Below are 14,004 nucleotides of genomic sequence, written 5' to 3'. Positions count from 1 at the left end.
CTAAAGCAGGACCAAAGCAGGTCTAAAACAGGTCTAAAGCAGGTCTAAAGCAGGTCTAAAGCAGGTCTAAAGCAGGACTAAAGCAGGTCTAAAACAGGTCTAAAGCAGGTCTGAAGCAGTTTTAAAGCAGGTCTAAAGCAGGTCTAAAGTAGGTCTAAAGCAGGTCTAAAGTAGGTCTAAAACAGGTCTAAAGCAGGTCTGAAGCAGTTTTAAAGCAGGTCTAAAGCAGGTCTAAAGTAGGTCTAAAGCAGGTCTAAAGTAGGTCTAAAGCAGGTCTAAAGTAGGTCTAAAGCAGGACTAAAGCAGGTCTAAAGCAGGTCTAAAGCAGGTCTAAAGCAGGACTAAAGCAGGTCTAAAGCAGGTCTAAAGCAGGTCTAAAGCAGGTCTAAAGCAGGACTAAAGCAGGTCTAAAGTAGGTCTAAAGCAGGTCTAAAGCAGGTCTAAAGTAGGTCTAAAGCAGGACTAAAGCAGGACTAAAGCAGGTCTAAAGCAGGTCTAAAGCAGGACCAAAGCAGGTCTAAAACAGGTCTAAAGCAGGTCTAAAGCAGGTCTAAAGCAGGACCAAAGCAGGTCTAAAACAGGTCTAAAGCAGGTCTAAAGCAGGTCTAAAGCAGGTCTAAAGCAGGACCAAAGCAGGTCTAAAACAGGTCTAAAGCAGGTCTGAAGCAGTTTTAAAGCAGGTCTAAAGCAGGTCTAAAGTAGGTCTAAAGCAGGTCTAAAGTAGGTCTAAAGCAGGTCTAAAGTAGGTCTAAAGCAGGTCTAAAGCAGGTCTAAAGCAGGTCTAAAGCAGGTCTAAAGCAGGACTAAAGCAGGTCTAAAGTAGGTCTAAAGCAGGTCTAAAGCAGCTCTAAAGCAGGTCTAAAGCAGGTCTAAAGCAGGTCTAAAGCAGGACTAAAGCAGGTCTAAAGTAGGTCTAAAGCAGGACTGAACCAGGTCCAAACCCTCTCCAATAGATTCTGACCACTGCAGATTAGGACCAGTGCAAAAGAAAGTCTGTTATTTTCCACTTCTACAAAAGAAACTGAAGACAATAGCTCAGTAAAGGCCCGTTCTCTATCATTTTTCCGTCTTTGTCGACCGGTACCTCCCACAGCGAAACCCTGATCCTAAAATACCCCGTGCGGCCTTTACTTCGATGCCAAACCCTCTCCACTTCTCACATAACCAGTGTTTAAGTGTTGTGCGCGGCCGGGGCAGCGACGGTCCAAAATGAGCGGTATCAGTTTATGTGGAGTCCAGAGACAATGCGCTCCTCTTCTTCTTCTCCTCCCGTGACCCCGTTCCCAGGTTTCAGGTTTCACTCGGTCGGTAAACGTTAGCGGCTTCGGCAGTTTCTCACACCGAGTTTAATTACGGTACATTTGGTTCACAACAACATCATATCAACTGGACATGCGTGTGGCAATGTACATAAGTAAGTGCGGTTGACACAATATCAAATGTTACGATTATTGTGAGAAGAAACGTCGTAATTTTACATGTCGTGTAATCCCTCAATCACCCCTCAAGTCTAGCTTTATGAAATCATGAAAAAGTAATGATATCGTCACATAAGCAGCCAGATTAAATAGTACTTTTCGTGTCGTTTGGACGGAACTGAAACTACTCATTGTCGCTGCCTTTACGATTCTCACAATTCTTTCACAATTGTATTCCTTTTTCGTTCTGGCGATTCGATTCTGACTGGAAAAATCGTGTGTTTATCGATTATTAACCGAATAATCCTGAGCCTTGGTATCCATAGAAGTAGAAGTTGACAGTGAGATTTGTTGCAATTACTGGAGAAAAACTTGAATTTTCTCTCCTGTCATTTAACTACTAGGGATGTCACGATATCAAATGTTAGCGGTATGATTATTGTGAGAAATAACGTCACGATTTAACAATTATTCACGATTATTGAGACCAACCGACAGTGAAATCTTTCATTTTCTTTCATTCCCGTTGTTACTATTTCTCAATAGAAAACATCCCTGGACCCGTTCTGGAGTTCAAGACAGACTTTACAAAATACAACTCTCTAAAAAACAAAATAAAGTTAAATGTGACAAAAGCAGCCAGATAAAATAAAGTTCTTAACATTTTTTAGGCTATATATTTATCACAACAGGTTATATATTACAGGCTATATATTTATAACACAAATACTTAATTGTTCTTCTAAAATGGTCCTGATCCTTCATTTTTGGTTCTTACTATTATATTGTGATCTGAATAATCACGATTATCGATTAACCCAATGATCTTGACATCTCTATTGACTACACTGCAAAAAGTTCAATCTTGATAAGATAGAGATACTTGAAATCACAATTTGAATGCAAATACTGCTTATACTCTATAGTATACCAGGGGCAAGTGGTATCGTAGTAAAGTCACTCTTATACTTCCACATCTGATTCTCACTCACGATCATTATTATAAAAGTGATAGAACCATTTTCCTCATGAACCGAGCTTTTAATTAGAAAAACAAACTCATGATTATGGCCTTGTGAGTGCCGTTTTAAACTCTGAACGCTCTAAACGCTGCAGAGAGCTCCAGTGTGGCCCGTTACAACTCTTTCATTATGAGAGGAAAGGGCATGAAGCCCAGGCCCTGTTGTCTTTGGACAGAACGACAGAGACAGAGCCGTACTTCACCCAAACTCCAAGCTCTGCCTCATCCTTCAACCAGAAAACATCTCTGGACCCGTTCTAGAGCTCGGTCAACCCTACACAAAGTTTCCTACGGGTTACGCTTTGTTTTTAGTGGTGGAAAATGTATTACTCTCCAAAAGCCAAGCTAGCATGCTTTGGTGTCAAAGACTATTTTATGTGGATCCAAAGCAAATTTTAAATGCATTTCAAATACGGTCATGGTTGGGCACACTTTTTTATGATCAATTTTTAGCCAACCTTGCCTGGAGCTGACATTGGTTTAGACGCTACGATATTTAGTTTGCTTTTTTTTATACCAGTAGATGAAGATTCTGGAGGACAGACCTGAAGGGAACGGCACGTCTCATCATCGACAGAAACGACAGAGAGTGAAGTTTAGGGGCTTTGGTGTCTCTAGAGTTCACCCGGCTCCCTCTGGACACCAAACTGCCTATCATTCTTTTTTTTAACTGCTCACGTGGACAAATAAAGTCATATCGATTGATTGATATTGACATTATTACATTTATTCAGAGTCAACCTTTGAATAACAGCTGCAGAATCAAAAGGGGGATTTATGAAGGTGAAACTTTGGCTACAATTCTATCCCATTGCCAAAATAAACAATCAAACCGGCAGCAATTATAAAACCAGTCCATATTAACTCACAAAACATACTTGAGTAAAAGCGAGTGGCCCTGAAAGCAGCTCTACCACTGAGCCACAAAGCAGCGGACGTATCAGAATGAACAGGTTTTATGGCGATTTGGTGGGAGAAAAGCTTCAAAGCGCTATAACAGTCTAACAGCGGGCCACACAACTGTCCTTTGTACCGAGAAAACTGTCCCGGGGTGAAAAAACGGCATGTGAAGTCCATCTTTCGTCCCCGCCTGCTCCTCGACACTCCTCTCGCTCCCTCGCTTCCTCTGTGCACGTGAAAAGGGGCGAACCATCTGGTGTGCAAACTGACAGAGCAGGTCAAATACATGCTACAGTGTGTGTGTGTGTATGTGTGTGTGTGTGTGTGTGTGTGTTTGTGTGTGTGTGTGTGTGTGTGTGTGTGTGTTTGTGTGTGTGTGTGTGTGTGTGCGTGTGTGTGAAGCGCTCTAACTACAGACTTGCGTACGGGACAGGGCAGGGTGTCATCTCACCTGTACCCAAGTAACCAAGAGGCACTCCCTCCCAGAGCGACCACAGGCTGCGACGTTCACAGACACTTTGACTCGCAAATGGACCTTTTGCAAAAGACATTGAGCAGCACGGGGCGAATATCTGTGTGGTAAAAGCACAACTCAAGTAAATTCAAACTATGTCCGACTTTGGAGGAAAGAACTTTTAAATGTCTGCATTTTTTTAAGATCAGTAAATGAACTCTGAGAACCATTTCTATTCATGATTGTGATTGATCGCTTTGAGGAAAAAGAATCGTGATTCATGTTTTTGCACTAGAACTTCGAACAAAATCAGCATTTATAAAAATAAATGTGCATTACGTCATCGATCAGGCGTGCAAGATCTGAGAACAGACAGGTGTTTGGTGTTTGAATGTCCTCAGCAAACCATAAAATATTCAATTTGATCACTTATGAAATCTAAAAATGAAACAAGTGTTCAGTCTATCTACTTTGCCTTTTTAAAAACACAAAGTTGGTTCACAAATTTTGCCTGAAAGGTGTCGCTGACGCTGTTTTCGTGGCTTTTTCACAACTCAAAACCACTTAATTAATTGCTAGTGTAGCTCTACTACAGCTCTATTATACTCTCAAAAGTTTCCGACAGATACAAGCCACGTTTCAGTTGTTTGTTTGACCTGTATTTGAATCGCAAATGCAAATCATTTCATCATCAAACTAACACAATATCCACAACACTGACCCAAACCTCGGCAAAATCAAGACAAAAATGGACCAAAAAAAAGACTCTAAAGAACCTGACCATCACGACCTTCTCCTGCCAACACCACAAGCAAAGCAGCTTCAAACAAAACATAAAATATATACTTTAAAATTAAAAAGCACGGAATATATACAAAAATATATGAGGGATTTAAACTCATTCAAACTTGTGCTATAGTCGTAAACAGGGATGTCGTGGTTATTCGGAGGTTAAACGTTAATCGTGATTGTTCAGGTCACAATATAATCATAAATAATAGTCGTGACCATTTTAGAAGCAAAATTAAGTATTTTTTGTTCAATATACAGCCAAAAAACAGATCAGAATGTAAAGAACTTTCATTTTACTGTTACTGTTTTTGTCACATATAAAGTGGCCCCTACAGGTCGGACGACTCATTGACTAAAATGCAGTTAAGATCAATATATTTTAAATGTTGCTAAAAAATCTTTAAATGTTAGTTCCAGAATAGCTAATTATTTAGGTTTATAATGTCTCTTCCTGTTTCTAATTGATGACATCACAGTAGGAAATTACTCAGCAAACTCTGGGGAAAAACTCATCTAATGTCACCATTTATTTTTTTTTGACAAATAAAGATATATAAGAGTGACTTTGTCTTGTTGAATTCATGTTTATAATGTGAAAAAAGTTGTTTCTCTTGTGTAAATTATGCACACATTTTGTCTGTTTTGAGTGTTCCTAGTGTGATGTCACTTCCTGTCATTTTTTTTACTGATTTGTAGACTTTTCTTCACAAATACCTGCTCGATTGGTGTAAAACTATCATTTATATGTCCAAAAGGTATAAACACACCAAATAAAGTCAAAATTTGAAAATTGTAAAAACCTGTCATACGTCACTTTAATTTTATTTTGTCTTTCAGAACGTTTAACTCCGTAAAACCTTTCACAAACTTGAGGGACAGTCACACGTCAGACGGAAAATTAAAGATTTCACTGTCGTTTAGTCACAATAATCGTGCATAATCGTTAAATCGTGATGTCTTTTCTCACAATAATCGCAGCGCTAAAATTTGATATCCTTAGTCGCCTGTAGGAAACACCGAAACTGGTCATTAACTTATTTGCCGTGACAAGAAAAGTCCCAGAGTCTTTTAACCGGCAAAACCTTTGGCCTCCTTTGCGGTGGGAGCGTTTGGTTGAGCGGCCGCCGATAATGTCCCGATTATCCCCGATCATTACGCCTTCCGACGCCAAAACACTCGCTCACATTTACTACAACGATTGGAGTAACTTACACTTCTCAGAGTAGATTCCAAACTCATACAACTCCGACGTGTGAATGTATTCGACAGTTTGGTCTGTTACTCGAGTAAAAGCGACGAATGTTTGATGTTGACGTGATTAAATTAGTCGAACGTCCTTCAGATAATCGTTTGGTTTCTCGTTATTGTGGTCTATTCTTTGTAAATATCAGTCTTTGTGGATTTTCTCCTTCGAATTAAACCAACTTAAAATCATAAATTGGCATCAAAACAGTTACTTTTACTAAAATAATTTGAGTTTTCCCCCTCAAATACTTTTTCACACTTAACTTGAGTAATTTCCCGCACTATTCGTCAAAGTAAAAGTATTTTGCAGTAACTTTACTCTTATTTGATTACTACTTGGGGCTCTGCATGTGTGGAGGGTGACATTTGGTGTATTTAGAGGACAGAAAAGCCCCAAAGAACTACAGTACTAATACATACAGCTACAGTACTAATACATAGAGCTACAGTACTAATACATACAGCTACAGTACTTATACATACAGCTACAGTACTTATACATACAGCTACAGTACTAATACATACAGCTACAGTACTAATACATACAGCTACAGTACTTATACATAGAGCTACAGTACTTATACATACAGCTACAGTACTAATACATACAGCTACAGTACTAATACATACAGCTACAGTACTAATACATACAGCTACAGTACTAATACATACAGCTACAGTACTAATACATACAGCTACAGTACTAATACATACAGCTACAGTACTAATACATACAGCTACAGTACTTATACATACAGCTACAGTACTTATACATACGTAAACATATACAGAAACACATTTACATAAATTCATGTTATAGCCAAGATGAGTGAAGTCTGGGCTTTTCAGTGGATTCAAAGCTTAAATAATGATAGCTTTAGAAGAGGCTAAGTTTAAGTAGACTTTTGCAATAAGCAGAGCCATTCTGTTGTATTTAATTGGTATTTAATTGGTTTAAAACGTACCTTTTTCCCCGTGTGGAAGTAGTTCTGCAGCAGTTCAAGTCTCCTCCACTGCCGCCGTGTCAAGCAGGAAAAACACCCGACCATTCAAGCTCCCAAAGCGGCCCCGGGGTCGAGGGAAAACCGGTTCTTTCAACTTGTCCAAACCCCCGAGGCGGTTTTGTAAACGGTGGAGTCGGATTACACCATCTTTTATCGCGCTGAGTCGGACACTTTGGATGGGAAACAAAGTCGTCCGAAGCGAACTGCTCGTCTCCCGCAACTTTTGTGGAGCTCCGCGGCTGACGCGGCGCTGAAGCCCGACAGAGTCCCTCCTCCTCCGGGGAGAATGTGAGCTAAAGGCCGCCCTCGCCACTGCTCCTCCGCCTCCTCCGCGCGTCCTTAAAGCGGGCTCAAAGTAACAAAAGAGGAGAGAGTTCCCCCTCCGTGAGCTCCTCCTGGCCGGGGCAGAACCGTTAGTTTGTGGGAGGAAGAGGAGGAAGAGGAGGGGGCCCCGGATCATCATCATCATTATTATCATCATCATCACAGTAACAATAACTTTAGGACTAATAATGTTTTTGAACTTTTCACTTTTTATGGCCATTAGAATCAGAATCAGAAAAGGTTCAATGAACAAATATCACAAACATAGGAACTTGTCTTAATGCAACACAAAACAATAAAACTATGAATAAGTCGTAACAATAATCATAAAAATATAAAGATAAAAGAATAGGCTTACAATGTACACAATGGGACGCAAACTAGAACGTTTGGTTTTATTATGATCATTATAAAGTTAATCTGAATAACTGTGACAAGTCGACTATTAGAATAATAGTGATCTTGTTTTGATCATCGTAATTGTTGACTCGAAAACACGTTTATAGGTGATATCTGTGTCGCTATGACGACTATGATAGATTTTCATCATTTTGAAACCCATTGAAATTAAATAATGCAATAATATAAATCTCAATGTACAATAAAAATAACCGTTTGATGACTATTCGAATAAAAAAAAAAACATTGCAGCTAATTGCAGCTCTAATTTTGACTTATTATATTCAAGAATATTTAAGAAACAATACAATAAGCCTATCTCAGAATGAAGTTAATTGATAGTACTTTTTTGATCCCATTGGCCCTGAAACGTAACTCGTGTATAAAACATGTCAATGGAAATCACTATTAAGTGAAATTAAGAAAATCAATAATTGACTAATGTGAATTTATAAAGTGTTTTAGTCGAGCTGTGGTTGTCATTATAACCAAAGAGAGCTGAAAAAAGGTGTTAGTCTGGCATTAGTCTGCATTTATTTTCTCAAAAGTTATTAGCACTACTCAGGCCATCATTTACATACATTTAATACTTCATGAGGCTACTCACCTTATAGTCATTAAAAGTAATAAGACAGTTTAAACAAGTCACTGGCCACACACAGAGAGGTCGTATTTGATGCCTGGAAGACGCAGAGTTTAATGTGGTTTCTGAACATTTATTACACAACAACTGACAGAGGGGTCAGAGGGCAGCAACTGGTGACAACACAAGCTGCACCGGGGCCCGACACACAGCCTGACCCAGGGCCTCACCCAGGGCCTGACATCAGCTCACAGACGGAAGGATTTAAATAACAACAGCTCTTTCCAGTGTGGAGCTGAATCTCATTAAAGGAAATCATTCAGAAGATTAAAAATGCAACTACCAACCGTTTATGTCTACTGACATCACATCCCTGACATGCTGGTGATGCTTGATTATGTAACTGACAATCAATTATCTATGTATTTTATTCTATATTTTACTCTAGTGTCAAACGTATCCTAATCGTTAAATATCATAAATGTTTTTCGGATTCTTTTTATTCTACTGCTTCTGCTCTTGTTTCAACACTTCTGGACTCAATCTGAAAATGGACAAATGTGACAGACACTGGACTAAATTAGACTCTATTTTGGACTTAATGTGATTTAACCTTCTTTTCTGTGGATGCCACCCCTTTCTTAATTTCTAAATTTAATTTTTACTTATTTTGGTTCTCTCTTGTCGTGCCCGGTTCTGTTTTTGATGTTTTATGTGTTTTTTAAAAAATAATACAAAATAATGATTACATTTCCCATTGAGGGATCATATAACTTGAGCAGGCAATAGAAATAAGTGGGTTAATCTGCTGTAAATAGGCCTATTGTGTAAAGTTTAATTAAAAAGCAAGTACTTTGGCTGCTGCAACCAAAAGTAGGCCAACTATTAATACTTAAATCTAGGCCTACTATGCTACTGTCATTACTACTGCTATTATCAGCGTGTCAGTTTTATGCAGTTCAAATCTGGAGCAGTCTTCCTAGAGATGTGAGACAGAACTCTCATTTGAAGTACTTTGTGTACAAATTGTTCTCTACTCACTGCTTTTACTGCTGCTGCTAAATATGTATGCAATTTAGCTTGTTATAAAGTCTGGTTTTATTCAGGCTAAAACCTTAATATACTGTAACAACCCTAAAACAACAAGTTTTAGCTGACTTATAAAGTAAAATTGCTTTATAAGTAGCATATTTTGCTCAATGAAACTATCAAGCTTCTTCCGTTCGGCCCATATGACAGATGATTTGACAGTGACATACAGTATTGTAAATCTAGAGTGCCAGGCCCTTAGGCACTGGTCCACTGTTGGGTAAACACAGACCTCACTCGGCCACTTCAAAGTGTCCTGTTGTAAAGACATAATATGAAGGATTATGCGCCTAACGTGAGTAAACAGACCGAACCACGCCTCCAGCTACTGTACTTCAAAACCAGGTCTGGAACAAAGCGGAACAGTTTCAGGTGTCTTCTTTCTGTCTGGCTCAAATTCTTTTTCATTATAACCATTTTCTGTTTTCCATTTTATAATTTTAACTCCAAAAAGTATAAACTATAGGCGCTTGTTTTTAGAGTGAAAAAAGGGTACCACTTTAAATACCTTTATCTAAATGAATAAAGAATAAACAGAGACTTAATTCATAATGAACAAAAAGATTATAAAGAATGATCCATCCTTGCAACTCTTTCATTAAAGTCTTTTTTTATGCTTTATTAAAGGTACTAAAACTCAGTGTCGTGTTGTCAGGACAATCAAGGCAAGCAGTGACCTAGAATTACCCCATGTCACAACTATATTTATATCGGTCCAAAATGTATCAATATAAGCTTGTTTTCCCCTCACCTCTGCTGCTGAAGCTTTGTTGAAGTCTTTTGGTGGCCTCTACAGGTCGCTGAGCAGTACTGCAGGAAGCTTGGTTCTTCTTGTTCAGAGGCCCGTTCATGTGGTATCTCTGGAGGGGGAGGAGCCTGATGTAAACGTTTTTAGTGGTAGAAGAAAGTGGAGGAAACATACGCAGAACATGCAAACACCACACAGAAAGGCCCCACAACCCAGTGCTCATTAAAATTGATTTTGCTCAATATGACTCCTTTAAGAATAAGTAAAATAAAAATTCTTCCTCTAGTCAACTAAAACAAGAACTAAACACAAAGCAAACCATAAACTACCAAGACAATATTATAACAACTGTACCAGGACCAAGACTTTACTCACACCGGCTCATGCAGCACATTTATCACACCAAAATGAGGAATAAACTGAACCGGAATTAAACCAGAACTAGAACCGGACCAAACAACGTCCACATTTGGCCTCAAACCAGGACGCACGTGAACGCACCCTAAAACAGCTCTAAAAACGGGACTAAATCAGGTCATAAAGACTTATCTGAGACTAATTCAATAACAACGCATGAGGCCGTATCATTTCGCTCTCAGCACAGTCTGTCTTTCATTTGAACGCATTACGTTACGCGTGAGTCATAGGTTTATAAGGAGGCGGCGGAGAACGCCTCAGGGCGCGAGCGCGCGGCGTCAGATGCGTTCACTGTTGTGCAATCACGTCCCGAAAATTGAAACCATACTTTTGGGAACTTTGTTTTGTGGCCTTATTCCTTTGGACAAAGTCTGTTTTGTTTTACAGAAAGGAACAAAGATGGTGGATTATTGAAAGCAGCCTCCGCTTTTATGTCTCTCGAGTTATGAATCGCTGTCACATATTTACATGTTTATGGAAGAAGCAGAGATTGTACTCTATTTAATATTTAGTTTGACGTAAAAATCATCTCATCAAAAGTTTTGGTTCTTCTTCCCACTGTCGGTAATTCTGTATTTATGAAAAGTGTGCCTTGTCTTCCGTTATGATTTGTTTTTAGAAATATCAGAATCGTTGCATTATTTAAAGGGGACATTGTATGCATTATTCAGCTTCAATTATGTTTTAATCTTGTCACGACAGTCTCCGCGTCGTTCGTTTCAAAATACACCTGTGTTTGAGTGCTCGGAGCATTCCCGTTTTCACCTACCCCCTAGCCCCTCCCACATCTCTGCACTTGGTTTGCAAAGTGAAGACTTGTTACACGTGTAGAGTTCAATGTGACGCAAAAACAAAACATGTGAATGACGGTCTGCTGCTTGTTACAGTGAAATGTCACTGTGAAGAGGCGGGGCTTATCACTGTGAAGAGGCGGGGCTTGACAGTTCTACAGTTTTGAACAGGAAGTCAGTGGAGCTGTTTGCTGTTTCTATTAGTAAGTTGTTTTAGATCAATATTGCAGTGTACAATGAAGAAAATGAAAAACGATGATCTACTTATGATGTCACAGTTCAACACCGCCTGAAAAAGTGGGTCTCCTTTAAAAGCTGTTTTGGTGCTCGGGACCTCCCGGTTAGTCCTGAATCTGCTCGTGCCTTTACACAGAATACTACAGAGGAGTAAGTAATGGTTACGGTTAAAGTACTTTAGCCTTCTTCTTGTTTTGCCCTCATTCAATTGGTTTGGACCAGAATCTCCACAAATGTCAGACATCGACTTATGCGGTTGTCATGACGTCCTGGTTAAGACTTACCTGAGACGTGGGGATTTTTGACATTTGAAACTGCTAAAATATATATATATGTACATTACAATAAGCTCGAAATCTTCCCTTGGTCTTTGTTTAGTCTGAATTCAGCTTTGGTCCTGATACTTTAGTATTTGACAGTGTTCAACTCTAGTCTAAAAGCAGTTCTGTTCAGCTGCACATTTGTACTCTGTTCTTTACATTTCTACTGATGTGTTTATCTGTTTATTTTGTGATTTGAATGCACCTTTTCCTGTTCTGTACTCTACATCTCTACATCTCTACATCTCTATAACTCTACATCTCTATAACTCTACATCTCTATAACTCTACATCTCTATAACTCTACATCTCTATAACTCTACATCTCTACATCTCTATAACTCTACATCTCTATAACTCTACAGCTCTATAACTCTACATCTCTATAACTCTACATCTCTACATCTCTATAACTCTACAGCTCTATAACTCTACATCTCTATAACTCTACATCTCTATAACTCTACATCTCTACATCTCTATAACTCTACATCTCTATAACTCTACATCTCTATAACTCCACATCTCTATAACTCTACATCTCTACATCTCTATAACTCTACATCTCTATAACTCCACATCTCTATAACTCTACATCTCTATAACTCTACATCTCTATAACTCTACATCTCTACATCTCTATAACTCTACAGCTCTATAACTCTACATCTCTATAACTCCACATCTCTATAACTCTACATCTCTATAACTCTACATCTCTATAACTCTACATCTCTACATCTCTATAACTCTACAGCTCTATAACTCTACATCTCTATAACTCTACATCTCTATAACTCTACATCTCTATAACTCTACATCTCTACATCTCTATAACTCTACAGCTCTATAACTCTACATCTCTATAACTCTACATCTCTATAACTCTACATCTCTACATCTCTATAACTCTACATCTCTATAACTCTACATCTCTATAACTCTACATCTCTATAACTCCACATCTCTACATCTCTATAACTCTACATCTCTACATCTCTATAACTCTACATCTCTACATCTCTATAACTCTACATCTCTACATCTCTATAACTCTACATCTCTACATCTCTATAACTCTACATCTCTCTATAACTCTACATCTCTATAACTCTACATCTCTACATCTCTATAACTCTACATCTCTCTATAACTCTACATCTCTACAACTCTACATCTCTCTATAACTCTACATCTCTATAACTCTACATCTCTACATCTCTATAACTCTACATCTCTATAACTCTACATCTCTACAACTCTACATCTCTCTATAACTCTACATCTCTACAACTCTACATCTCTACATCTCTATAACTCTACATCTCTATAACTCTACATCTCTATAACTCTACATCTCTACATCTCTATAACTCTACATCTCTATAACTCTACATCTCTATAACTCTACATCTCTACAACTCTACAGCTCTACAGCTCTATAACTCTACATCTCTATAACTCTACATCTCTACAACTCTACATCTCTCTATAACTCTACATCTCTACAACTCTACATCTCTCTATAACTCTACATCTCTATAACTCTACATCTCTATAACTCTACATCTCTATAACTCTACATCTCTACATCTCTACATCTCTATAACTCTACAGCTCTACAGCTCTATAACTCTACATCTCTACAACTCTACATCTCTCTATAACTCTACATCTCTATAACTCTACATCTCTATAACTCTACATCTCTACATCTCTACATCTCTATAACTCTACAGCTCTACAGCTCTATAACTCTACATCTCTACATCTCTACATCTCTATAACTCTATAACTCTAACTCTTCAGCGCTTGTTCTTTTCTAGCTGCTCCCTCTGGCCCCACCCTTTGGTCTGGAGCCCGCTCACGTCAGTAAAGTCTTAAACTCTTCAGATACTGGGGTCTCCTCTGGTTTTCGACGGGGGGCAGAGCAGATGCAGCGACAGGAAGTTTCTAACGTGCTCCAGATGTGAGAGGCCGAACCCAACCCCCGCCTGTGCCCGAGCACCCGCAGCACGTGGACACACTGCAGAAAACATTACAGATGAAAACTTGGAATGGGTTTTACTTCATTCCACGGCCGTCTCCTGATATACCATACAGTATTCTGGTAAAATATGTAATTTTGTCCTCGACACTGTGGTGGAAGAAGTACTCAGTTTTGTTACTTAAGTAAAGTACAAATACAGGGTCAGAAATGACTTGCAGATTACAGATTTGTTGTCCTGGTTTATGGTTCATATAATTGCAATAACTAGACTT

At 38.8% G+C, this 14,004-nt stretch overlaps 1 protein-coding gene across 1 annotated transcript in view; it reads right to left on the bottom strand.

The window, feature by feature from the left end:
* LOC140365959 (transmembrane protein 198-like) overlaps positions 1-7,138 on the bottom strand; it is a 28,906-nt gene extending 21,768 nt beyond the window's left edge. Inside the window, exon 1 of the mRNA XM_072452582.1 lies at positions 6,796-7,138. The gene's annotated coding sequence lies outside the window, so the exon portion shown is untranslated. The remainder of the gene's footprint in view (positions 1-6,795) is intronic.
* Between the last annotated feature and the right edge of the window lie 6,866 nt (positions 7,139-14,004).

The sequence above is a fragment of the Eucyclogobius newberryi genome, unplaced genomic scaffold (genome assembly GCF_026437365.1).
Source record: "Eucyclogobius newberryi isolate DKJ021-1_F unplaced genomic scaffold, fEucNew1.0.hap1 SCAF_19, whole genome shotgun sequence".
Taxonomy (NCBI): Eukaryota; Metazoa; Chordata; class Actinopteri; order Gobiiformes; family Gobiidae; genus Eucyclogobius; species Eucyclogobius newberryi.
Note: the sequence above shows the minus strand (reverse complement) of the source record. Positions and strands in the feature narration are given on the sequence as shown.